General features: G+C 37.2%; 1 protein-coding gene across 2 annotated transcripts in view; it reads right to left on the minus strand.

Moving 5' to 3' along the window:
• TSEN15 (tRNA splicing endonuclease subunit 15) overlaps nucleotides 1–25,346 on the minus strand; it is a 538,803-nt gene that overhangs the window by 288,794 nt on the left and 224,663 nt on the right. The window contains exon 12 of one of the 2 annotated variants that reach the window (XM_073803611.1): nucleotides 12,805–12,928. The gene's annotated coding sequence lies outside the window, so the exon portion shown is untranslated. Of the gene's footprint in view, nucleotides 1–11,078; nucleotides 12,929–25,346 lie in introns of those variants that run through there. The other variant, XM_033853568.2, reaches the window with a different exon arrangement.

Raw genomic sequence — 25,346 nt, forward strand, 5'->3', positions numbered from 1 at the left:
AATTTTTACAAAGTGAACACGTCTGTGACTACTACCCAGATCACAACATAGAACAATATCAGCACCCCAGATCCCTCCCTGAAGCCCCTCCCAGTCCCTGACCACCCAAAGTTAACCATTGTTCTGACCCCCAAAACCAGAATTTACTTTTGCCTATTTTGAATTTTATATAAATGAGATCATATTGTATATCCCCACTTGTATCTGGTTTCTTTGGTCCAACATTATGTTTGTGTATTTTTCCATGTTTTTGTGTGTGGTAGTGGTTTATACTTTTTATTGCTGCATAGTATTCCATGATGTGAACATACTAATGTTTCTTTATCTAGCCTATCATTGATGACCATTTAGGTTATTTTAACTTTTGGCAGCTACAAATTATATTGCTATAATAATTTTTGTACCTGTGTTTTTGTGTACATATGTGTGCTTGATCCACCCTTTCTATTCCAAAATATATGCCTCACAAAAATTCATAGGGCTACACACCTATGATATACAGTTTTCTGTGTGTATGTTATACTTCAGTAAAATATTCACTTAATAAAAGGTAAAAGAGAGAGAATGCAAATAAGAATCAAAATTTAAAAAAATGCAAATAAAGGTAAAAGAGAGAGAATGCAAATAAGAATCAAAATCAAAAAAAAAAGAAATAAGGTCAGTCTCAAGAAAGATTTAAAAAAATAAGAAAAGAGTATTATAGCATTTGAAAACCTATATGTAATAGACAAATGCCAAGAAATTACAAGATGTCAAAATTGGCACAAGAAGAAATGGATAACTTAGATATACCAGTTAAATATCAATAGTACCTAATACTTAAATATCAATAACTACTAGCTAAAAGGGTGTCTAAAAGACAAACCGTCCCCTCAGATCTCAAGTACAGATGGTTTTTTACATTAGTATTAGCAACATTTGGAGGAACAGTCAATTTCTATCTTATATAAGTACTTACAGAACATAGGAAATGAATTGAGCAGATCATTCTGTGACGCCAGTGTAATGACTTTGGAAGTAGATAGGAATAAGACAAAAAAAATACACATAAGAAAATGATAGGTCTGTTTTACTTATGATCATAAATGTCAAACTCTATATAAAAGATTAGTTATCCTTCTTATCCCTGGAATGAAGGGATGGTTTAACGTGAGAAAAGTTTATCAACATAATTCACCACATGAGTAGACTAACGTAAAACATTTATAATTGTTTATTAAAATATTATTAATCTCAATTGATGTAGAAAAATCATTTGATAAAACATAAATAAGTCAATACCTGTTTATGGTCAGTCTATCAGAAGACAAGGAACTGTAGGGACTCACTTTAACTGAAAACTCACAACAAAAACTATACTTGTGGAAAAACTGAAGATGCAGTTACTTTAAAACTGGGAACAAGAAAAAAATGCTATTATTGCTACTATGTAACATAAACTGGAGGGCTTTTCCAAGCAATAAGAAATGGGAAAAAAGAGCTGCAAGCCCTGGAAGGGAAAAACAAAAAGCCTTATTACCTGCATCTTGGTGGTGAGAAAGGACTTCCTAAAAATATTCAGAAACATAAATCATGAAGGAAAGAAACGTGAATTCAATTTTATCAAAGCAAAAAATTGCTACTTAACAAGAAATAACATTGATAAAGTTAACAGACAGATGATACTTTGGGAGAAAATATTTTCATTGTCTAACATCATTCAGGGGATTATATCCAGCACTAGAAGGGAACTTTTGCAAAAATCAGCAAGAAAAACACATAATCCTAGTGGGAAAAATAGGCAAAGGCCATGAACAGGCAATTTCCATAAGAGGAGACCTAAAGTGCTATGATACATATAAGGTGCTCAAAGTCATCAGCTATCATAAACTTTCCATTATTTGAGTGATGAAATTCAGAAAGCGGGATAATGCCTAGGTTGGCAGGAACACTGGGTCAGGGATTATGGTGCTGTTATGTATTGCTGGGGGGGACACAGGCTGTATAGCCTTCTGGAGAGCAATTTGGCAGTATATTTTCAAATTAAATATACAAGATTACCCAGCCACTCCACTCTGAAATATATTGCAAAGCAATTCTCACATAAGTCCACAATAATGGGATGCTTATTGTTTGTGGTCGTCCAGAGTGGGAGCCAGGCTAACCTGGGTGTCCACTCCCCAGGGGACAGATAGTCAAAAAGTGATGGATGGACCAGAGAGTAATATACAGCAATGAGAAGATAGACTAGAGGCAACATGCAACATGCAACATAAACGTATCTTCAAAACACAGCACTGGATTTGAAAAGAAGAAGAATGTGATTTGTTACACAGTATCATTTACATAAATTAGAAATATATGTACACAAAACATCAATACACAATTTATAATAAGACATAAAAATGAAACACATTAGGAAGTGGAAGTGCAAGTGGGGAATTTGGACAAAAGGAAATAAGCCAACCAACTAACAAACAAGTGAGGGATCTATGTTGATCAAAGATGACAATGCACCATGTATTAAGGAGTATGATTGACACAGCTCTCAGATTTTGAGTTCCCCTTCCCAAACAACAGCAGCAACAATAACAAAAAAAGACAATAACAAGCAATGAGAGGTTGAAAAGTGGCAGGGATGCCAGATCAAGTAATTTTGGAGGCTATAGAGAGGAGTTTAGCTCTCATTCTACGTGCAGTGGGAAGAAAGCATGGGAGGGTCTTAAGGAGTGAGTGGTACCTCTTCATAGAGACCATTATGGCCACTGCAGGATGACCAAATGAGAGGATGCAGGGCAGCCAGGCAGGAGACTCTCATCTCAGGTAGGAGGTTGAAGATGGCTCAGATTAGGCTTGTAGCAATGGAGATGAGAGAAGTAGGCAGATTCAGGTTACATTTTGGATAGAAACCTAACAGGAGCTGCTGAGAAATTGGATGTTGGTGTTGAGGGAAGGAGAGAAATGAAAAATGACACGTAAGCTTTTGTCTTTGGCAACTGGGTGGTGCCACTGACTGAGGCTGGGAAGATGGGGATAAAAAGGGGAAACCAAAACTTCGCTTTTTCTTTTTTTTGTTCCATGTGCTTTTTTCTTTAATTGAAGTATAGTTGATTTACAATACTGTGTTGGTTTCAGGTGTACATCTAAGTGATAATAAGGTTTTTTTTTGCAGATTATATTTCATTATAGGTTATTACAAAATATTGGGTGTAATTCTCTGTGCTACAAAATAAATCCTTGTGTTTATCTATTTTATGTATAGTAGTTTGTGTGTGTTAATTCTATACTCCTAATTTGTCCCTCTCCCCGCTCCTTTGGTAATCACAAGTTTTTCTCCTATGTCTGTGAGTCTGTTTCTGTCTTGTATATACATTCATTTGTATTATTTTTTAGATTCCATATGTAAGTGATATTATATAGTATTTGTCTGATTTATTTCACTAAGCATAATATTCTCTAGGTCCATCCACGTTGCTTCAAATGGAAATATTTCATTTCTTTTTATGGCTGAGTCATATTCCATTATATGTGTGTACCATTATATGGTACATATATGTGTGTGTACCATTATATGCCACACATTATATGTGTGTATCTTCCTTGTCTATTCATCTGTTGATGGACACTTGGGTTGCTTCCGTATCTTGACAATTGTAAATAGTGCTGCTGTGAACATTGGGGAATATGTATCTTTCCAAATTAGTGTTTTCATTTTTTCTGGGTATGTACCCAGGAGTGGAATTGCTGGATCATATGGTAGTTCTATTTTTAATTTTTTGAGGAACCTCCATAATGTTTTCCACAGGGGCCGCACCAATTTACATTCCCACCAGCAGTATACAAGGGTTCCCTTTTTCTCCACATCCTTGCCAACACAAAATTTCTGAGTTGGATCACTTAGCACGTTAAGTTTGAGACGTCTATTAGACATTCAAGTGGCGAGATCAATAAGGCAGTTTGATATATGGTCTGAATTCAAGGAAGATACACACTTGGGGATTGAATCAGTCTATAGAGAGTTAAATATCTGGCTCTAACTCCCAATATTTATGTCACCTTGGCCAAGATACACAATTTCTAGGTTTTAATTTGTTTACCTGTAACATTGCAATAGGATCTGCTTCCCAGGGCTGTTATGAATATTAAATCAGATAATACATCTAAAGAACTTGCCACAGAACCTGGCACATAATAAGTGCTTAATAAAGGCCTCTGTAACTAGAGAACAGGGAAGGGAAAGACAACGTCAGATGAAAGAGGTTGGCAGTGGGGAGACCATGTCAGAATTTTTCAGCTGTGGTAAGTAGCTTTCAGTTAGTGGCTCGTAGGGGCTTTTATGCCAGGAGGGACGTGACCTGGCATTACTAATAGTAGTGGCAGATCATTTAAGCATTAGCATTCAATATTGTTTTTTCAGACTGTAGATAAAGAGTCTGGGTTGTTGTATACACACACACACACACACACACACACACACACACACACACACACACACAACCAAACAACTGAATTTAAAACTTTGATTTCAGGAGAATACACTCAGAAATTATAACAAGTGGAAGCATTTTTAGCTGAATGGCATTAGCATAGTCCGGACAATTCTTGCATCTGCAGTACCCACAAGGGCTCCTCTGCCAGTTTGGGCACAGGTCTATTCTTTACACTGAGTGTTCTTGAGTGGCAAGCGATTGGTGCTTAGGGACAGCTGGCATTTTATAGCTAAGCCCGTAGAGTGAAGCCTCAGTACTTTGTATTTATCATACTGCATTAGCATAGAGGCTGAAGTCACACATCGCCCAATATTTCAGAAAATAATCTTCATTCTGCTGCATCCAATGGCTTCTCTGTATCCAGTAAATGATGCAGTGTTTCAGAAAAGGTCACCTTTCATAGAACAATTATATAAGTATCTAGTTACTGCACAAAAGCTTGAAGTTGTTTAATTTTGGGGTTAGGAGTGCTACAGATCACCTATACCTTACCGTAAATACAACGAAGAACCATCAGTAGCCCTAATGCGGTAGCTGAGCAGGGCGTCCTGGTGGTTCTAATTTCACATTTCTCTTTATTTATAGACTTGCTGTAACAAGTGATGATGGACCTCCATAATTCAGCTGTTCATCCTTTATTGAGCTTATGAGTGGGACAATTATAGTAGCACATCTGGAATGCTAGAGAGAGAGGTTTCCATGAAGCACTGAAAACCCCCAGCAGCAACAAAAAGGGAATAATGCCCTTCGATCAGTTTTCCAGTTAACTGCTGCACAACAGAGTACCCAAAACTTAATGTTTAAAACAATAGCTTCTAAGTTATATCTCATGATTCTGTGCGTCAGGAATTCAGGCAGGGCTCAGCTGGGCAATTCTACTGCCCCATATGATGTTGTGTGGGGTCATTCAGTAGTACTCACGCAGGGGTTGTCTGGTCTGGAGGGTCTAGGACATTTTCACTCATATACTTTGTGTCTTTTGGAGAATGGCAGGAAGCTGGGCTCGGCTGGAGCCCTCTCCCACTCTATGAAGTTTCAGGGCTCTGAGCCATGTAGGCTCTCAAGCAGGGTATTTTGGCCTCTTGTAAGGCATCTCAGAGTTCTAAGAGACCAATGTAGAAGCTGCCAGCCTCTTAAAGGGTATCTCAGAACTGGAATAGTGCCATTTCTGCTTTACTCTATTGGTCAAGGTGCTCACAGGCCAGCCCACATTCACAGGAAGGAGAACTAGACTCCATCTCTTGGTGGGAGGAGTGTCAAGGAATTTTAATTCACACAGTTAGGGACAATTGTTTGCGTTGATGGTACCTGAATAGCCCTGAGAGGCAGTATTATCTAGTGGTGAGAGCACAGACTCTAGAGTTGGACGGCCTGGTTTCAAATCCAAGCCTTATGACTTTAGCTGTGTGGCTCTGTAAATTGTTTAAAAATCAATTTTATTGAGGTATAATTTATATGCAGTGAAGTGTTCTCATTTTAAGGGTTAATTTCTACAAATTTTGTCAAATTTATATACCTGTATAACTACCAACACTATCAAGATAAAGAACATTTCCATCACCCTAAAATGCTTCCTTGTACTGCTTTCAAGTTAACCTGGAAACCTCCAACCCAAGCAATCATTGATCTGCTTTCCTATCACTATAGATTAGATTTGTCTCTTCTAGAGTAAACAGAATCATACAGTATGTACTCTTTTGTATCTGACTTCTTGTATTTAGCATGTTTCTGAGATTCATGCATGTTTTGCGTGTTTCACTATTCCTGTTCATTGTTCAGAAGTATTCCATTATATGGATATACCAGAATTTGTCCACTCATCTATTGATGGACTTATGAGTTATTTCCAGTCTAAGTTATTGTGAAAAAAGCTGCTAGGAACTTTTGTTTTGTGTATTTAATAATAATAAAATAACAAATATCCGTGCGGACATATGTTTTTATTTCTCTTCAGTAAATTCCTAGGAGTGGGAATGCTGGGTGTCACTAAGTATATGCTTACCATACAAGAAATTGTGAAAATGTTTTCATAGTGATTTTTATCATATTACACCCCACATCAATAATATATGAGAGCACCAGTTGCTCAATAGCCTTGTCTACACTTAATATTGTCTTTAGCCATTCTAATGCATATGTAGGTACCTTATTATTATTTTAATTTGCATTTTTCTGATGACCAGGGTGCTGAGGATCTTTTTATATATGCCCACTGACACTTTAATATTCTTTTGTAGAGTGTATATTCATGTTTCTTGGTCATGCTTTTAATATTTTCCATGCCGCAGTTTGCTCATCAGAAAAATAAGATGATTGTAAGGTAATGTATTCACAGGTTCTGGGTATTGGGATGTGGAAGTTTTGAGAAGGCTATTATCCAGCCTTCCATACCAGCGAAACCATTGTAAACTGAGGTCTCACTCGTGGAGAAGCAGCCAGAAAGGGGCCTGTCAAGTAGAAAGTGGGAAATTGATTTGGAGAATTTCTGAACCTTCCAAGCCTGAGTTTTCTAAGCTAAGTTTCGTTTGGTAAATGGACAAACATGTTATTTACTGTACATTTTTTTGGCATGGGGGAATAAAATAAGAAAAATGTTTACCTATCCTACTCAAATTTCTACCCAGCACCCTTAATGCTCTTAGCAGACCACGGGCAAAGCTTGTAGCTGCAAATTTTAGTCCTGACATGTCTTTGAAGTCTCATCTGAGAAATTCATGTGAATTATGCATTATACTTAAAATAGATGTGTATTTGTTTTAATACAAAATAACATTTTAAATGTCTTACCAGCAGGAAAAATAAATTGATGCTCTTTATTCTTTGATCTTCTATTCCCCCATGATATCTATGATTAGCTCTGTTTGAGAAACAATGTTATATAAAAGGAAGCGCATTGTAAACTATAATGGGCAATGAAAATTCATATTATTAGATTCACATATCAAATATTAAAAGCATCACATTGGTCTTAGCTCCACATAGTGAATCCAAGGAGAAAAATAAAAGGTATTTTCTTTAAAGTTAGGGAAAGCAGAACTCTACAAAAGTACATGATTCCTGAAATTTACTTTGTATTAATACAGTATGACATATTCTTCAAACTATGGTGCAGTAGGCCTTTTCAGTTTGGCTGATTGCCAGGGAGGTGGGAGGTTCATTATTAAGGAGAAATATGTAAAGAGGAAGAAAAGCCAGTGTATGCAAGTGTGGGAGATACTGGGGTCTCTAGTCCCCCCATAATCTCCATAAACCTCTTAAAAATCATTTTTTGAGATGGTCAACTGGTGTTTTCTCAGTCTTCTTTGAAATTTGTGCAGCTTCAAAAAGTGTCACTTTCCCTATCCAGAGCACCACTTTCTTTAGAAATTCCAGTGCCATCAGTTTTAAATCAATAAGACCAGTATTCACAAGGGCACCATGAAAGGAAGATCAGTGTTTCCTGAGACTCCTGGGTAATGGCAAAGAACTAGATGATTCTGGATGTTGGAAGCCCTTTAGAGATTTGTGGAAGACCTGGGCTGTGTTTCCTTTGCTCAACCCTTAAAGTGGCCTTAGCTCTATTAACCCTTCTAGGCAGGAAAGCGAGGGAAAAAAAGCTTTCATCAGGGGCCCCAGAATTCATTTCCATAATTAACACCACTGGGGGAATAGCTCATCCACTTACAATTTCTTTTCATCTCCTTTATTTCTGTTAGAGAGTGTAATACAGACTTGGTATGTGGCTCCTTCTCAAGAAATCCTTAAAGAAAATAACACTCCTCCCGTCCAATAATTTTTCAAATGCGTGCTAATATTGTTGTTAAAAGAATATTGTTTTAACATGTAGAAATTGTGGAGCTGTGTCACAACAACTGTATCTTTTATTGAAAAAGTTACCATATAATTTTGGCAAATAGATGAGCTAGATAATATTCTAAAATGTGTAGTCAGGGTTTAAATGGCTGAAAAATTGAAGTCTAATGAAGATTTGTTATTGAAGGAAAGGAGGAGCCTGGGGAGTGCACACAGAATTGCTAACAGCGCAGTGTCAAAACAAGCATTCATGAAGGCTGATTGAGAATCTGTAGAATGAAACAAGCAGACACAGGCTTTTGTGGGTTCATGTGATTTAACAGCGATAGGGGGATCGCGTCTGGTGTAAGAGACAAAGACTGCTTCAGAAGGTAAAAATGAATAGCTTAAAGCAGGAATTTAAAAATAATATTCCTGCCAAATAACCCTTGGTGATGTTTCAAAATAAGAAAAATGTTGCATGTTTGTATTCATGTCATGTGAGAAGTAAAATTCCAATTCTTTTGTCTTCTATTTTCTACTAAATCATCAGTTTGCTTTTGTTTCCTTTTGGAAAAATGAACAAGTCCTCAAATGCTATGAACTCCATCCTGATTCAAACTCTATTCGCAAACAAAAGAACCTCCTTCACTCTTTGTCCTCCAATAACCTGACCCATCTGCTATTTTTACCTCTTAACCCTGATATGACTTTAGCTCTTAATTTGAATTTTTCTCACTTTGTACATGTTTTAAGTAAACTTGGAGATGTCTGCGTTTGGTTCACTAGTCACAGTATAATTCTGGTGACCCCTTTGAGCCTCACCTCAAATTTCCATTTATTCATACATCGAATTGCTTCTAGGGGTATGACATTTTGGACGTGATTAGAAGGCCAAGTGAAAAATATTTAATGATGTCACATGACAAGGCCACTTGGACAAAAGGACTTTGTACATGTGACTTCACACAATGGGAAATCATGAACTTTTCTCACCCTGTAAGTGGCATTGTGCCAGAGCACACTAAACTTCTAAACTTAGAAGCTACCCTCTGGCATGGTTCAGGAAACCTTTTCAGTTCTGATATCTGGCGGTTTTATACAAAAATATAAATTAACATTGGGAATAATTCATTATTTTTCATGAATTAAAACCAAATCTTGTTCAAGAACACGACTCTCTTATAGGCTATAAATCTCATTCATTATTAACATTTTCTTTGTTTACATAATATTTTGTCACATATGGGAATATATGTAAAAGATAAGAGCATACCAGAGCAATAAGAATGGAAAAAAACAAGAGAGTAGGTTTCAACTTATTGTTCATTTAAGTTAATATTGTTCTTTCAGAAAACAACCTTATTTTTTTTTTTTTAAACTTAAAAATGTATTTCTGATAGCCCCACGGTATGCTCTGAACTGCGCTGGTGTTATGGAGCATACAGGGCACTGATACAACACAGAACATACTTTCAAGGAGGTTGGTCTTGTAGAAAGAGACAGTGTAATAAAATTAAGAAAAAATGGAAACCTGCAGTTAAATTTCGTACGTCCGGTATTTTATGTACTTTATCTCTTACCTTCACAACAATCTTGCAAAGAAGATATTATCCTTCCCAATTTATGTATGAAGAAAAAGTGGTTCAGGATGGTGAAGCAATTTGCTTGGGGTCACTCAGCTAGTAAATTGCCAAAGCAGGATTCACAGTCAGGTGTTTCTAACTTTAGAGAACCAAGTGTTTTCCACTGTGCCCAGCTACCTCCTATTTCTAGTTTGTTTCCTAGAATGAGTCACTCAATCACTCCATGCATTAGTTTCCTAGACTATAAAATACAGAGGTTTCTTTCCTGGAGTGGAATTTCACTCGATATCATCTTTAGACCAACCCATGAGGCACTGGAAGAGCAATCCCAGACGGACGTCTAGGCGGGGTCACGAGCCTCCACACTCAGGACCAGGGCCATCAGAGTGCCCTACGTTCAATGGGGCACACACTGATCAAAGCATCTGGGTCCTGGAGGAAAGAAGAATTTGGATGGGCACAGAGGACACGGAGGGTTTTGTAGACTGAGAGGGTAGCCAGAGCAGAAGCATGGAGCCAGAGTCAGGAGGGATGCTGGCATGTTTGCTGGGTAGTGAGGGGATGGAGAGATTGAAGTGTGAGGGGCCTGTGTGCAGTGTGCGGAGGGGGTTTGTTGGGTCAAGATGAAGGAGACCTTGAATGCTAGGTGTTTATGGTCCACTTGAAAGGCTCAGAGAGCCATTTCAAGACTTTTGCCACATCCCTGTGCCACTACTTATGGCTTTAGATCTTGAACTTGATATGTCAGCTGGCTGAGGTGCTCAGACCCTGTAATAGAAAACAGAACTCTTGGAGTCAGAAGTATTAATGATTGGGTAGTGCCTGGCAAATAACAGAGCTCACAAATTCATGGTAAATGAGTGAATAATGTCTGAGAGGCATGCAGATTTATTCAATTTTCCTGGAGGGTTAATGGATTTGCCCTGAGCTACTAATATCACCTGGTTCTCTTAGGCAAACTCTCTTAGACCCGTACGTGGGAGAGAGGGGCCTGGATGAGGGCACCTTGTGTGATTGTGAATGCCTTTCATCTGTGAGAAGTGACTGACCCATTTAGGGGCTCAGTCTGGGGCGGGCCTGATGACGGCCATGCTCTAGCCAGCCAGGCCAAAGGACCCGCAGGTGGGCATAACTGCTCAGTAGCATAAAGTGCCCAGTCAGAAAGCTGTGGAGGAGAACTAAATGTGGACCCCTTTGTTCTTTGGGATTCCCACAATACAAGGGAATATTTGAGACCAGAAGCCACGAAGACTCAAAAGCAAAAGCAAAATGTTTATGTTGATGAGTTACAATGTAACTGAACAGTAGTTATCCAAGGCAACATTGAAACACAACTGTGGAGGAAATGGATCAAATCACTGCCCTCATGGAGCTTCCTTTGCAGGGGAAAAGACAGATAATAAATAAACAAATAAAAATAATTTTTCAAAGTATAAGGTCAGTTATCTCAGCATGTTATATCGTTTGCCTACTGTTTTGAAAGCCTCCTCTGTCATATATCAAGTTTCCATATATGTGCAGGTCTATAAATAAAATATCTATTCTGTTTCCTGGTTCTATTTGCCTAGCTCCGCCTACATTCTTGATTACTATAGCTTTAGAGTAAACTTTGATATATGATATAGCAAGGTTCCCAAATTCGTTTTCTGCAAAAGTGCTTTAGCTATCTTTATTCCATGTTCCCCAATTAGAATCAGTTTGTCAAATCCCATGAAAACTCCCTATTGGCTTCTGATTGGAATTACACTGCATTTATAGATCAGTTTGGGAAGAAACGACACCTCAATGACAATGAATCTTCTCATACAGGATTATTGTAAATTTCTCTGTTCTTACGTCTTTAATATCTTTCATTACATTTTTGTAATTTTCTTCCTAGAGCCCTTGCATATCTTTTATTAGATTTATTCTTTCTAATTTTTATTGCTATCATTCCTGTTATTTATTTAAAAATTACATTTTCTAAAGGTTTATTACTGCTATATAGAAATGTAATTTATTTTAATATTGATATTTTTAATCTATCAGCTAACTTTGCTGAATTCAAATATTAATTCTGATACTTTTGAGCAGATTCACTTGTGTTTCGTATGTGGACAATCTTCTCACCTTAGAGCAGTGGTTCACTCGCTGATTTTGTTCACAAGGGGACAGTTGGCCATGTCTGGAGACATTTCTGTTTGTCACAACTGAGAGTGTCAAAATTTTGTAGTCATTTACTAAGTAATTATTTAGTGAAGTCATACTTCACTAAATAATTAGGCCCTGTTTGAGAAGCTGAGTATTCAGTGGTAATCAAAACAAATATGTTCCTACCCACTGCGAAATTTAGAGTTTAGTTTATACCTTGCAAACAGAAAATATAACTTCTTTCGTAGTATTCGTGGAAATACAGAAAGCACAGAAAGTAATCATATAATAGAACAGAATGAAAACAAAGCTCGAAAAGGCAAAAGTTATATAAAATTACTCTTTTACCACTATGCTATAAACATAGAACTCAATAATAAATGTTTAAACATTTAAACAAACAACTCCTTGCCAACTGGAGATATGTATCCTTAAATGATTTATGTATTTTTAGAAAAAGAATAAAAATAAGTCAACCTAAGACTTAAGAAGTTAGAAAAAGAAAAAAAGGAGCCACAGAAGTAATTAATCAACATAAAGGAGACATTAATTACTTATAAAACAAAAAAACAGTGGAACTGACAAATTTTAAAAGCTCCTTATTTTAAAGACACTAAACAAAGGAAGGAAAAGAGTAACTTTATGGTAGAGAAACTGACAAACACTACTTCAGCCGGATCAAGGTCAACAGCAACAATGATGGGTCATGTTGTCAATATGTATCCTTGAATGATGTGATGAGAGTGGCACTTTATCTCTGTGGTCCTTGTCCCCAAAACTCATAATCCCAGGCTAGTCATGAGAAAAACAGCTGTTAAGTCCCAACTGAGGGGCATGCTAAATAATACCTGATCAGTATTCTTCAGACTGTCAAGGTCATTCAAAACATGGTCTGTCTGAGAAACTGTCACAGCCAAGAGCAGCCAAAGGAGACGCGACAACTAAACGTAAGGTGGTATCCTGGATGCGCTCCTGGAACAGAAAAAGGACACTAAGTAAAAAACTAAAGAAATCTGAAAAAAGTATGGACTTTAGTTAATAAGGTATCAACATTAATTGCGACAAATGTACCATCCTAACGTAAGATAGTAACAATAGGGGAAAATTGGATGGGGCATATGGAAATTCTGTAGTATCTTTGCCACTTTTCTGTTAATCTAAAACTTTGTGTTAGTGTCCTATTGCTACTGTAACAAATTATCACAGATTTATTGGCTTAAAATAATGCAAATTTAAGAAGTTTTGGAGGTCAGAGTCCAAAATGAGTTTTAGGGGGGCTAAAATCAAGGAGCCGGCAGGGTTGGTTCCTTCTGGAGGCCCCAGAGGCAATTCTGTTCCTTGTCTTTCCTGGCTTCGAGAGACTGCCAGCATTCATTTACTTGTGGCTGCATCACTCCAAACTCTCCTTCTGTTGTCATGTTGCCTTCTCCTCTGTCTGATCTTCCTGGGCCGCTCTTTTAAGAACCCTGTGATCACACAGGGCGCACTCAGATAATCCAGAATAACCTCCTCATCATAAAATCCTTAATTTAATCATATCCGCAAAGTTGTATGATTGCCCTATAAGATAACATTCACAGGTTCTGGAGATTAGGACATTGACGTCTTTGTGGGGCTCTTATTCAGCTTACTGCACTCGTCTAAAATTAAAAGTTTATTTAATAAAAACAACAGACAAATACTTAGAAAATCTAGCTGAGACAAAAAGGGAGCACACAATTAAATACCAAAGACCAACAGGAATATAACAAAAGATATGGAGATTTTAAGACCATAAGAGAGTAGTACCTATGACGATGAAAAAATACATTTCATTATCCAGATGAAATAAATGATTTCTTGGGGCAACAGGGTGTTATAGAAAAAAAATATTAGGAAAAGACCCAGGCATAAATGAAAATGTTGTCATAGAAGGCTTAGGGACAAGATGTTTTTATAATGACCATAGTTTCTATTTATTGAGTGCTAAGTAATGGACAGAGCTGGAATTCAAACCAGCATTTATCTGGTTTCAAAGCCCAAGCACTTTCACAGCATCATTTTGCCTCCTGTACACATATGGATCGCTCTTTTCATGCTTTCAAGGAACAGATTTTTCCTATTCTATGTAGTCTATTCCAGAGCATGGAAAGCTACCTAACTCATTTTTAACTCTTCAAAACTAAGGAGCACAGCCTGGAGAGGCAGGCTCCTCCCTCGAGCTGTATGATCTTAGCCTCAGTTCCTTATCTGCAAAATGTAGATAATGCTGTATCTCATTGGTAAATGTTGTAAGAAAATATAGGAGAAAATGTAGTGTTTGGAACATGGTATGAGCTTACAAATTTATCACAACTGCCATTATTATTATTAATAATAAAACCTAACAAAGACAGGATAAAAAGAAAAGAACTTATATATTTAAAAATTCTAGGGCTTCCCTGGTGGCGCAGTGGTTGAGAGTCCGCCTGCCGATGCAGGGGACACGGGTTCGAGCCCTGGTCTGGGAAGATCCCACACGCCACGGAGCAAGTAAGCTCATGAGCCACAACTACTGAGCCCTCGTGCTACAGGTTCTGAAACCTGGATGCCTAGAGCCCGTGCTCCGCAATAAGAGAAGCCACCGCAATGAGAAGCCCGCGCACCACAAGGAAGAGAGTAGCCCCCATTCGACGCAACTAGAGAAAGCCCACGCACAGCAACGAAGACCCAATGCAGCCAAAAATAAATAAATAAAATTAAATTAAATTTAAAAAAATTCTAAATACTAGCCACTGGGACTAAAAAGAAATATTTGAAAAGAATAATCTACCATGACCAAGTAGAAACTATCAGTTTAGTTTAATATTATAATATTTATTGTTATATCATACTGAGAGGTCAAATAAAAAAACATATGATCATTAAATTTTGAAAGGCATTAGTAAAGTATTAAAATCATTTCTGATGGGAAAAATATTTTTGTTATTTATGAATAAAGGAATAATTCCTTAACACATTAAAAAATGTTTTACACTGACAGCTCATATAATTTATTGCAAAAATACCAATGGAGACATTTCCATTAACATCAGGAACAAACCAAGAATGTCTGCTATTCTCCCTACAGTTAATTATTATTTTATAAGTTTTGGTCGCAGCAGAACAAAAATAAGAAGTGTGATTACTAGAAAAAAGAGAACAAAGTTATCATTGTTTGCAGATGATATCATCATATACCTAGAAAACCCTAGAGAATCAGCTAAAAAATAATTAGCAGTGAGTTCAGCAAGATGAATGAATATGTGTCGATGGATTTCAAACGCACCAGACACAATCAGAAAATATAATGAGGGAAAAATCTCTTTTACAATAGTAACAGGAATATAAAACACCCAGAAATATAAGCTTAATAAAAAGATATGTCAGACCTTTGTCTGACATACCACAGAATTAGACAAACATAAAGTAAGGCTTAAATAAACAGGAAGCCATAGAGTGTGTCTGTGTGGACTATTATAAATATATCAAGTTTACCCATATTAAATTTTAGGTTTAATGCAACTCAATACATTCTCAATGGGATTTTCCTTTGGGAGTTTTTCTGGAAGAATAAATACATAAGAATAGCAATGAAAATTTGGAAAGGAAAGCTAATGAGGCAGGGTGCAACTTGTCCTACCAGATAGAAGATATATTGCAAAGCTACGGTAAAGAGTGGTACTTGCATAAGTATGGATCAATAAAAGACACTAGCCCTCAAAAAAGAAAGCTCCCTATTATGTACAATGGCTTGAGAGGCTATAAAGTTGACCTCAAAACAAAGGAAGGGATGTCAATAAATGGAAGTCAATAAATGGAATATGGAAAATATTAGTCTAAGTCCTTACCTTATCCCATATGTCACACACAGTAATCAATACCAGTGATGTCTATATAAAACAATGTATATAGCAAATAAAACAACACAAATATTAGAAGCAAATAAAAATGACCCTCAGGAGGAAGAAACTTTCACCAAAGGACAGAATCAATAGAATCGGTGACAAAGTTTTAAATGCTGTCTATTAAAACTATCATTTCTTAAACAAAAAAGAAAAATAACATGGGAAATAATAAAATGACAAAGTTGGAAAAATGTTTGCCACTGATGATAGACAAAGAGGTAATATTTGTTTCTAGAGTTTTTATAAATCTGTAAGAAAATTACTGACACTTCCATAGAAATAATGGATAAAAAGACAAGGGTAATTTATGGAGGAATTATGAATGGTCAGTAAAGATGGGGGAAAGTTCAACTTTCCTGATAATCTCACAAATCTAAACATCATTTTATTTTAAAAAATTTTATTGGAGTATAGTTGATTTACAATATTATGTCAGTTTCAGGTATACAGCAAAGTGAATCAGTTATACATATATGTATATCCATTCTTTTTTTAGATTATTTCCCATATAGGTCATTACAGAGTATTGGGTAGAGTTCGCTGTGCTATTAGTTTTCTATTTTGTTAAACATCATTTTACCTATTTAATTGCCAACTCAGGGTGAGAGATGGTCAGGTGGTGGATACTGTTAGGTAACCTGGAAGGAATGTCTAGTGTTACCATCTTCCTGGGGATGTATTTGGCAGTATGTTTCAGGAGCCCCAAAACCTCTGGTCACTTGGCCCAGGAATTCTTCTAGAATTCTGTCATTAGAAATGAAAAAGAGATGTGGACAATGCTTTTTGCACAGCGATATTCTTTACTTTCTATTTATAATGTCAAAAACTGGAAATAAGTTCAACAAAAATTGTATTGGAATGGTAGACTATGGTATATTGATGATTCTGAAAAATTCTGGTTTTGAAGAACTTTAATTATATATGTAAATGTTCACAATATAATTTGTTTGTTTATCTTCTTTTCGGTCACACAGCATGTGGGATCTTAGTTCCCCAACCAGGGATTGAACCAGTGCCCCCTGCATTGGAAGGGCGGAGTCTTAACCGCTGGACCACCAGGGAAGTCCCTCACAATATAATTTTAAAGTAAAAGTGTAGAATTCAAAAGTGCATCCAAGAGAAGTTATATCTAGAATTTAGGGTAGGCTATTTCAGTTGGAATCTTTATTTGCATTTTTAATACTTCTTGTTTTCTATAATAAGTTGCATTGCTTCCATAATAAAAAAAATAGCGTATGTGGGTCTATGTGTATTTAAGGTACAAATATGGGTAGTCAGTATCCTCTTCAAGAAATTAATCAAACTTTGTAAATTAGAAGTGGATTTTGTTGATATTTCCAGACGTTTTTTCTTTTATTTTGAAACATACACCCTTCTCTCTCTCTTTCCAAACTTGTTCTGCTTTCACCAAGAAACACAGTCATATATGCAGTCCCTTATACTTATCCCCACTCCCCATTTTATTCTTTAAGAGAAAGGAATATATTTAAGTTTGGCTTTGATTTTTACAAGTTTGTTAAAAGAGTTTAAGATTTCATTTTGCTAAAAATGAAAAGATGTTAGTGACAGAATCATGCTTTGTTGCCTAGGTAGCAAAAATGATAACAACTGTATCAAATATAGACCTATGCCTAAATTAAAGTGGTATTTCCAAATGGTTAAAGAATTAAAAGACATGGAAAAAACTGAAGAGAATCAGGTAGTAACTTGGAATGAAGAGGAAGTACTGAATAGATACTGACATGAACAGTTAATATCATACAGAAATCATAGGGATAATCCTCACTAGAGCATCTTGTAAACACAGTTTGTTAATTTTTATATATTTCTATAATACATAGAAAATCGGAAAAATATTGGAGAATACAGAGATAAAAAATGATCACCAATAATCCTACCATCTATTTAAGTGGAGTTACTTCTGATTTCTATTCTCTCTTTCTCTACCTGCAGCCTCCCCCCAGCATGTTATTTTTAAAGATACTTATTCAATACTCTAAATAAAATTTTTTACCACAATTGCTTTTCAGAATGAACTCTCTGGAAATAACTTTGGTGTTTGCACCCTAGTGTAAATTCTTCTCCAGTCTCTCATCTGAGAGTTCCCAGTGTAATCGTTGGCTCTCCGCATGGTCAGCTGCCCATTCACTCAATCTGAACGTGAATGTGAAGCAAGTCAGAAAGAGAAAAACAAATATCATATAGTAACGTATACATGTGGAATCTAGAAAAATGGTACAGACGAACCAGTTTGCCAGGCAGAAATAGAGACACAGATGTAGAGAACAAACGTATGGACACCAAGGGGGGGAAGCGGGGGGATGGTGGTGGTGGTGTGATGAATTGGGAGACTGGGATTGACATGTATACACTGATGTGCATAAAATGGATGACTAATAAGAACCTGCTGTATAAAAAGTAAAATACAATTAAAAAAGAAAGTGAAGTCTGCCTGTTGACAAGACCTACATATGCAGATGTGGCTTTTATTGCTCCTTTCTTAAATATGAAACAAAGATTTACTTAACAAGTATTTATTAAATACCCACTTGATGCTGGGCACAGTTCTTGGCATGCAATAGTGATCAAAAAAGACCAAAATTCCTGCCCTGTTGGAGCTTACATTCTAGTGATGGAAGAGGAAAAATAGGAAATTATTCCATATTTTAGAGATTGATATGTGCTACGGACAAAAACATTTGGGTGTCAGATGGTGACATTTGAGACACTAGAGAATCACAAATTTCCTATAAAAAAAGAGCCTACTGGATGCCAAGAAGAGTTAGTGGATGATGATACACACTTAGACTTACCTGTGTGAAATTCTGGATGTGAGGTCATAAGGTTTCCCGCAGCAGGGGCAGGAACAAAGCGGTAGGAGAGAGGGCACACACAAATGGGTAGAGCCAGATTGGCATCAAAATTTTCAACAATAACAGTTGCTAAAGTAAAATGAATCAATGTCTTTGAAGTATGAGGGAAATTTTTTTTTCAATCTAGAGCAGAATTCTCAACCAAATGATCAGTCCAATAATAAAACATATTCAAATATACCACTATATTGGAAGTCTACCTCTCATGTACCCTTCTTAGGAAGTTACTTGAAGATGTGCTCCTCAACAAATTGAGGGCATAAACTAAGAAAGAATACTGATGGAAAAATAAGTTTAGATGTATCCAATAGAGGAAATATAAACCTGTATGTGTGTGTGTGTGTGTGTATATATATATATATATATATATATATATATATATAGGCATGCAGTGATTAAATTCGCTAAAGTGTTACGGCGCTGTGACAGAAATATGTTCAGTGTCCAGAAAGGACACCAAGGAAGAAGTGGTTCATTCTGCTTGTGGAAAGTTAAATTCCACAAACAGGAATTTACCTGATAGATAGAGTGAGATTTCTGCTGCCTTGAAGAGGAGTTGATCTTTGTATGTTTGAAAATACAATTATTCTCTTGTATGTCCAGCCTAAGGAAGTAATCTTAAATAAAAAGAATTAAGCAAAAAACAAAACAAAGAAAACAAACAAAAATCTTTTTTGGCGAATCAACTTTGAAAATATCTTACAGCATTTCTACAGCACCCCAAATTCATCACTAATATCAAATAATTCTTGAACTAGTGCGATTTTTTCATCAGTATATTGGAGGTAATAATGCCTATTTTAAGGATTATAGTGAGAATCAGAAATAGAAATAGAAATAATTCTTAGCCTACTCTCTGAAACTTACTGGATGATTATGATGGTGATGAAAATTTGTGTATAAATCTTTCCACTGGTACAGAAAATTCAAGAGTGAATCCAATACTCTGTACACAGATGACACTCCATACATGGGGAATCACAGGAGCCCAGAAAGCTGGAGCTGGCATGTGCCCTAGAGACCAGCCTCGCTTTTTCACGTTATTGTGGAGGAAACTGAGACACGCAGAAGTTAAACGATTTGCCAGAGAAGTCTGCCTGGAGCCTCAGAACCTTACATGTAAGACGCTGAAAAGAGATTTGTGTGCCTTGAGGCCAGGGACGCTGGTGAATTTGAGAGCCCTTCACTTTTCCTAACTTATTTAATGTGTCAGCAAAGGCCTGCTTACAAATCAGACACAGGGTGCTTCAGGGGTCTTTTCTCTTCTCCTGAAATGAGTTATTAGGCCAACTGGTCGTAGCACCCATTGCTCTAGGAGCTGAAATCAGAATAACCAAAACTCACACCTTGGGGTACAAACACTGCTTGGATCAAAGTGATGTTTTTCTTCTTTTTAGCATTATATATTGGCATTAGGCCATTTCCTCCTATGTTTCTATAATGTACTATGCACTGCAATTGGTGAGGGGTTCACGGAGACATTAGTGGTATACTAGAACTTGTAGAAAGGAAAATATTATAAATCCTACTATCACCTTTTCTCTCGCCATATCTGACAAAGAAGGAGGAAATTAATTTCAGTCAGTATTAATTCAGGGTCTTTGAACTCATGGGCATGGCTATGATGTCATTACAGTACTGTAGTCAAAGGTAGAAGCATTCAATAAGTGTGGGTCTGCACACACATCCTCTCTGCCTTTCTCTCACCCTGTGTCCCCTTCAAGAGGAATTCTGCCTCTTGTATCACTGCCTCCTTTCTCCAATGTGCTAGAATTACTTGAGTTTACATTCTTTGAACTTGAACTTCTTCAACTCTAAGTGTGGGATATTAATATCTTCATTAGTGGTTTGCTGGAATAATTCAATTAGTTAATCTAAACAGTAAAAGCTCTTGGCCCAAAATAACGTATATAACATGTAATAAATACTATTTACCTTCCTGTCCCTCTTTCCTTCCTTCCTCCCTCTCTCTCCCTTTCTTTCCTCCACCTTCATGCTGTCCAAATACACTGATCCTACTCCTAGCATCCTACAGCGATCATGGGTCACACAAGCCACAGTTCCTACTCTTATGGCGCTACTGCTTCCATTCTGTAAACTAGAAGAGAAGCTTCCATTTAGAGGTTTGGACCAAGATCCTTCCATCTCTAAAATTCTACAATTCTTTTTATGGCTTCAAACCATTCAGTGTTTGTGGTAGACGTGTTTCTAGGGACAGTTTGATTATAAAAAGTTTTGCTTTGGGAGTTGGGCTTTAAAGACCTTCTGATCAAAATCACTCATTCCCTTTTTTAAAGAGAGAATTAGAGAGCTGCCTAGGTTGGGAAGAACACGCATTTCCCACAGTGATTTTTCACAGTGTTCTGAAGGCAAGAAACTAAAATTGATTTATATCACTGCATTTTCTAAAGAGGAAGATGGATGTTCTGTGTGCTCTTTTTACCTACAGCAGGTTTGGGGTTGAAACAATTCTTTTTTTTTTTTTTTTTTTTTTTTTTTGCGGTACGCGGGCCTTTCACTGCTGTGGCCTCTCCCGTTGCGGAGCACAGGCTCCGGACGCGCAGGCTCAGCGGCCACGGCCCACGGGCCCAGCTGCTCCACGGCACGTGGGATCCTCCGGGACCGGGGCACGAACCCGCATCCCCTGCATTGGCAGGCGGACTCTCAACCACTGCACCACCAGGGAAGCCCGAAACAATTCTTTAAAAAGATATATGTCTTGAGGACAAACCTGGAAGTTTGGCGTAAGTGGATTGTATTTGTACCAGATTTTCCATTATTTCAAATTCCCATTAAACTATACAACATCGTTCAGCGGTATTTAGCATTTCACTATTCTCTTCCTCCTAAGATATGGAGATCTAGAGATACAAAATGAAATGAACAAAAAAGGGAGAATTTCTTAGGAATATTTTTTTAACTAGAAAATTATTTAGTTAGGCTACTACTATGTTTCTTTGCAGCCATTTCAGGGAAAGAACATAGACTCAAATGTATCATGATAGCAAAACAAATATCTTGAAGGTGGGAAATGAAAGAGGGGCAAGGGAGAGAAAGATAGAGAGGAAGGAGAGAAGGGAGACAGAGAAACCAATGAATGAAAACGGGTTCTTTCCTAATCTCACAGCCATAAAAATCCTGAGCCATCGATAGCCAAAGCTTTGTTTCAGGAAGACTTTTAAACTCACAGTAAATATTATTTACCTTGTCCTCACAACGGGTGACTCCCTAAGTTAGTGTCGAAATAAAAGCGTGAGCTTAGGGTTTGGGTTAGACGATTGCTCTTTTCTTTTAAATTGAAGTATAGTTGATTTACAATGTCAGTTTCAGGTGTACTGCACAGTGATTCAGTTATATAGATATTCTTTTTCAGACTCTTTTCCCTTATAGGTTATTACAAAACATTGAGTATTGTTCCCTGTGCTATGCAGTAGGTCCTTGTTGGTTATCTCTTTTATATTTAGTAGTGTGTATACGTTAATCCTATCCTCCTAATTTAGGCTGTTGCTATTTAAATGATGCAAAAAATACAGAGCCAGGAAAGGATAATAAACAAAAAGTACTGAATAGTAAGAGGAGAAAGTGAGGGGGAGATGCTGAGGGCAATCCACCCCACACTAGTTTTCCTGGGCGGGGGGTCCTCTCTTGTCAAACTCTCCAACCCCCAGAATGAGCTATATACATCCTTTCTGAAAGAAGATGGTCTCCATCACATTTTTTCTGCCCAAGCATCCGTACGATCAAAATTATCAGTCCAGACGAATGTATAAGGAGAACGTGGTACATATATACAATGGAATATTATTCAGCCCTAAGAAGGAAGGAAATTCTCACACGTGCTACACCATGAATGAAGCTTGAGGACATTGTGCTGAGGGAAATAAGGAATACTGTGAGATTCCACTTACATGAGGTACCAGGAGTAGTCAGACTTGCAGAGACAAAAAGTAGAATGATGACTGCCAGTGGCTGAGGGGAGAAAGAAATGGGGAGTTGCTGTGTAGTGGGTACAGAGGTTCAGTGTGGGAAGATGAAAAAGTTCTGGAGGCGGATGGTGGTGATCGTATAATGACGTGAATGTACTAAATACCACTGAACTGTAGACTTAAAAATTGTTAAAATAGCAAATTTCAGGTTATGTGTGTTTCACCATCACCACCATCACCACCACCACCACCACCACAATAATAATAATAAAAACACATGTCCAGGCCAGAAAGAACAGCAGTGGAGAAAATTGCTTCATAGAAAATGAGCCACCTCGAGATGAACTAACACAGGCAAATGGAGTAATTTTTACAGTAAAGGGGTCCTGCTATCTCAGATATTAAGTTAATGTCATCTCATTCAGCAAAAACTCTGTAGGGCAAAGGTCATCAGGAAACCAAGGCACAGAGGTCGCTAGCTTGCCTATTCTTACAGTCTGCTCTTCTTCATCATGTAAAGAATTTGATGTCGAGTCTGTCTGTGACAAAGCCCACTTTCTCTTCTACATGGTACTTTCTTTAAAGGGCTAGTTTTCACTGAGTTTGAAATACTCCTACCTCCATACGTAGGAACATCTAAGAAAAAGCAAACACTGCTCAGCTGTGGGAAGAGGAAGCAGGAAGAAACGGTCCCTAACAAAACAAGGGAGATGGATAATCTATGGTAGGCTAAGGGAGTTTCTGTTAGCTTCCAGAGATCATTTTGGGTTTCTTACCTCCTTTGACTTCTGAATTTGAAAGCTCAAGAGCAGATATGCTTAATTTATTCTTAAATTGACAAAAGGTGAAACAGAAGCCTAAGCCAGCCTTTTCTGAATATCTAATGATAATGGAGCATTTGGCATTAGTTTTGATTTTTAATAGAAGAAGAGGTCCAATTCAAATAAAAGACAGTATAGCTCAAAACTGTGCTAAAAACTTAGGGATAAGGGCATCACCTTAGTAATATCAACTCTCTTTCTGATTGTCTTCATAAAGCAAGCCAAATACTCTGATAGAGCATTGGCACTGGCATCGTGGAATGAGCTTTGAACTGTAGTTAGTTGCTTTCAGTTGTGTCACTTTGAACTCCTCTCTTAACCTCTGTGAGCCTCAGTTTCCTAACACATAAAATGGAAATAATAATGCCTAATTTACAAGATAATTGAAGGATTGAATTACATTAAAGAAGATGATGTCTGTTAGAGTGCCTGGCACACTTTGATTTAATATAAAATGATTGGTAACTTATCATGAAAAAGATGCTCACACTGTTCTCCTGTGTGAGAACAAGGGTAGGCAGGTTCAGGCCTATCTAGATCTCAAATAAAGTTACTGCGGAAGGGGAAAGTTTAATAAAAAAATTAAGCCTTTCCATGCTTTGAAGTGAAAGAGTAACTGGAATAATATTAACACCAAATGGAGATCCAATGAAGAAAATAAGATGGTGCCCTGTCATCATACCACATTTTAGGCTGGTTGTATTTTTTTTTTTTTTACATCTCCCTGTCTCAAATCTTTAGGAAAACTGATGGATCTTAGCTAATCATATTTATAAGAGAAATACTTTGTAGGACAAATATTTTATTTACTAGCATTCTGCATGCATAACAAGGGAAACAGTTCACTTGGCTGAAGCCAACGGGTAGTTGGGCAGATTCAGAGCACATCTGCTGAAAGTGAGATTAATAATTAAAATATAAAGCCACCACTTCTTTTTAAGCTACAATTATTGGCTTCAGTGGCATGAAAATTCTCTGAGTAACTGGCCTTTATGATCTCTCATCAATTGCTTGTCAATAAATGAGGGTGGGTTAAAAATCTAGCTTTGACAGCCACATAGCACAGGGAGATCAGCTGGGTGCTTTGTGACCACCTAGAGGGGTGGGATAGGGAGGGTGGGAGGGAGACGCAAGAGGGAGGAGATATGGGGATATATGTATATGTGTAGCTGATTCACTTTGTTATAAAGCAGAAACTAGCACACCATTGTAAAGCAATGATACTCCGATAAAGATGTTAAAAAAGAAAAACTAGCTTTGAACTCCTGGTCAGAGCTGGTCCGTCAGTGTCACTTGGCTGGAGTGAGCTGGAGAATGGAAAAGTTGATGCATTTTTTTCTGCTAAAATGTGCTATATTGGTATTCCTAATTTGTACATGACCATTAAGACAGGCAGAATTGCAGATTCTGTGCAGTACTGACAGGCAGTCCCCCAGATCACTAATTATCTATCTTATTTCACGGAGGGGGAATCATGGTTGGGTTGGAAAATCATACCAAACCTGCAGAGATATGAGAGAATGGATACCTAGTTCCATAAATGCATAGCTGTTTGCATGCTTACAACCATGGAAATCATTAGCTGTTTACTGGCAATATGTTTTGTTTTGCTGCACTCTTGGAAGAAAATAACACTAGAGTATTGAAATTGTGAGGTGAAGTCAGCATTTTTAAGAAAGAAAAAGCAGGGCACAGCCCTGTATATCAATGCAAAAGTTTAGACACTTTGGACCTCTGTGTTAGAAAGTGCATTAACATTCCTAAAAGATAAAATAGCAGAATAATTTATTTTTTCTCCTTCTTCAATGAACATTTAGTATTAGTGCCAATTATAGGGGATGAACAGAAGTGGTAAATGTCCTTCT

Source organism: Tursiops truncatus, chromosome 1, assembly GCF_011762595.2.
Source record: "Tursiops truncatus isolate mTurTru1 chromosome 1, mTurTru1.mat.Y, whole genome shotgun sequence".
NCBI classification, from domain to species: domain Eukaryota; kingdom Metazoa; phylum Chordata; class Mammalia; order Artiodactyla; family Delphinidae; genus Tursiops; species Tursiops truncatus.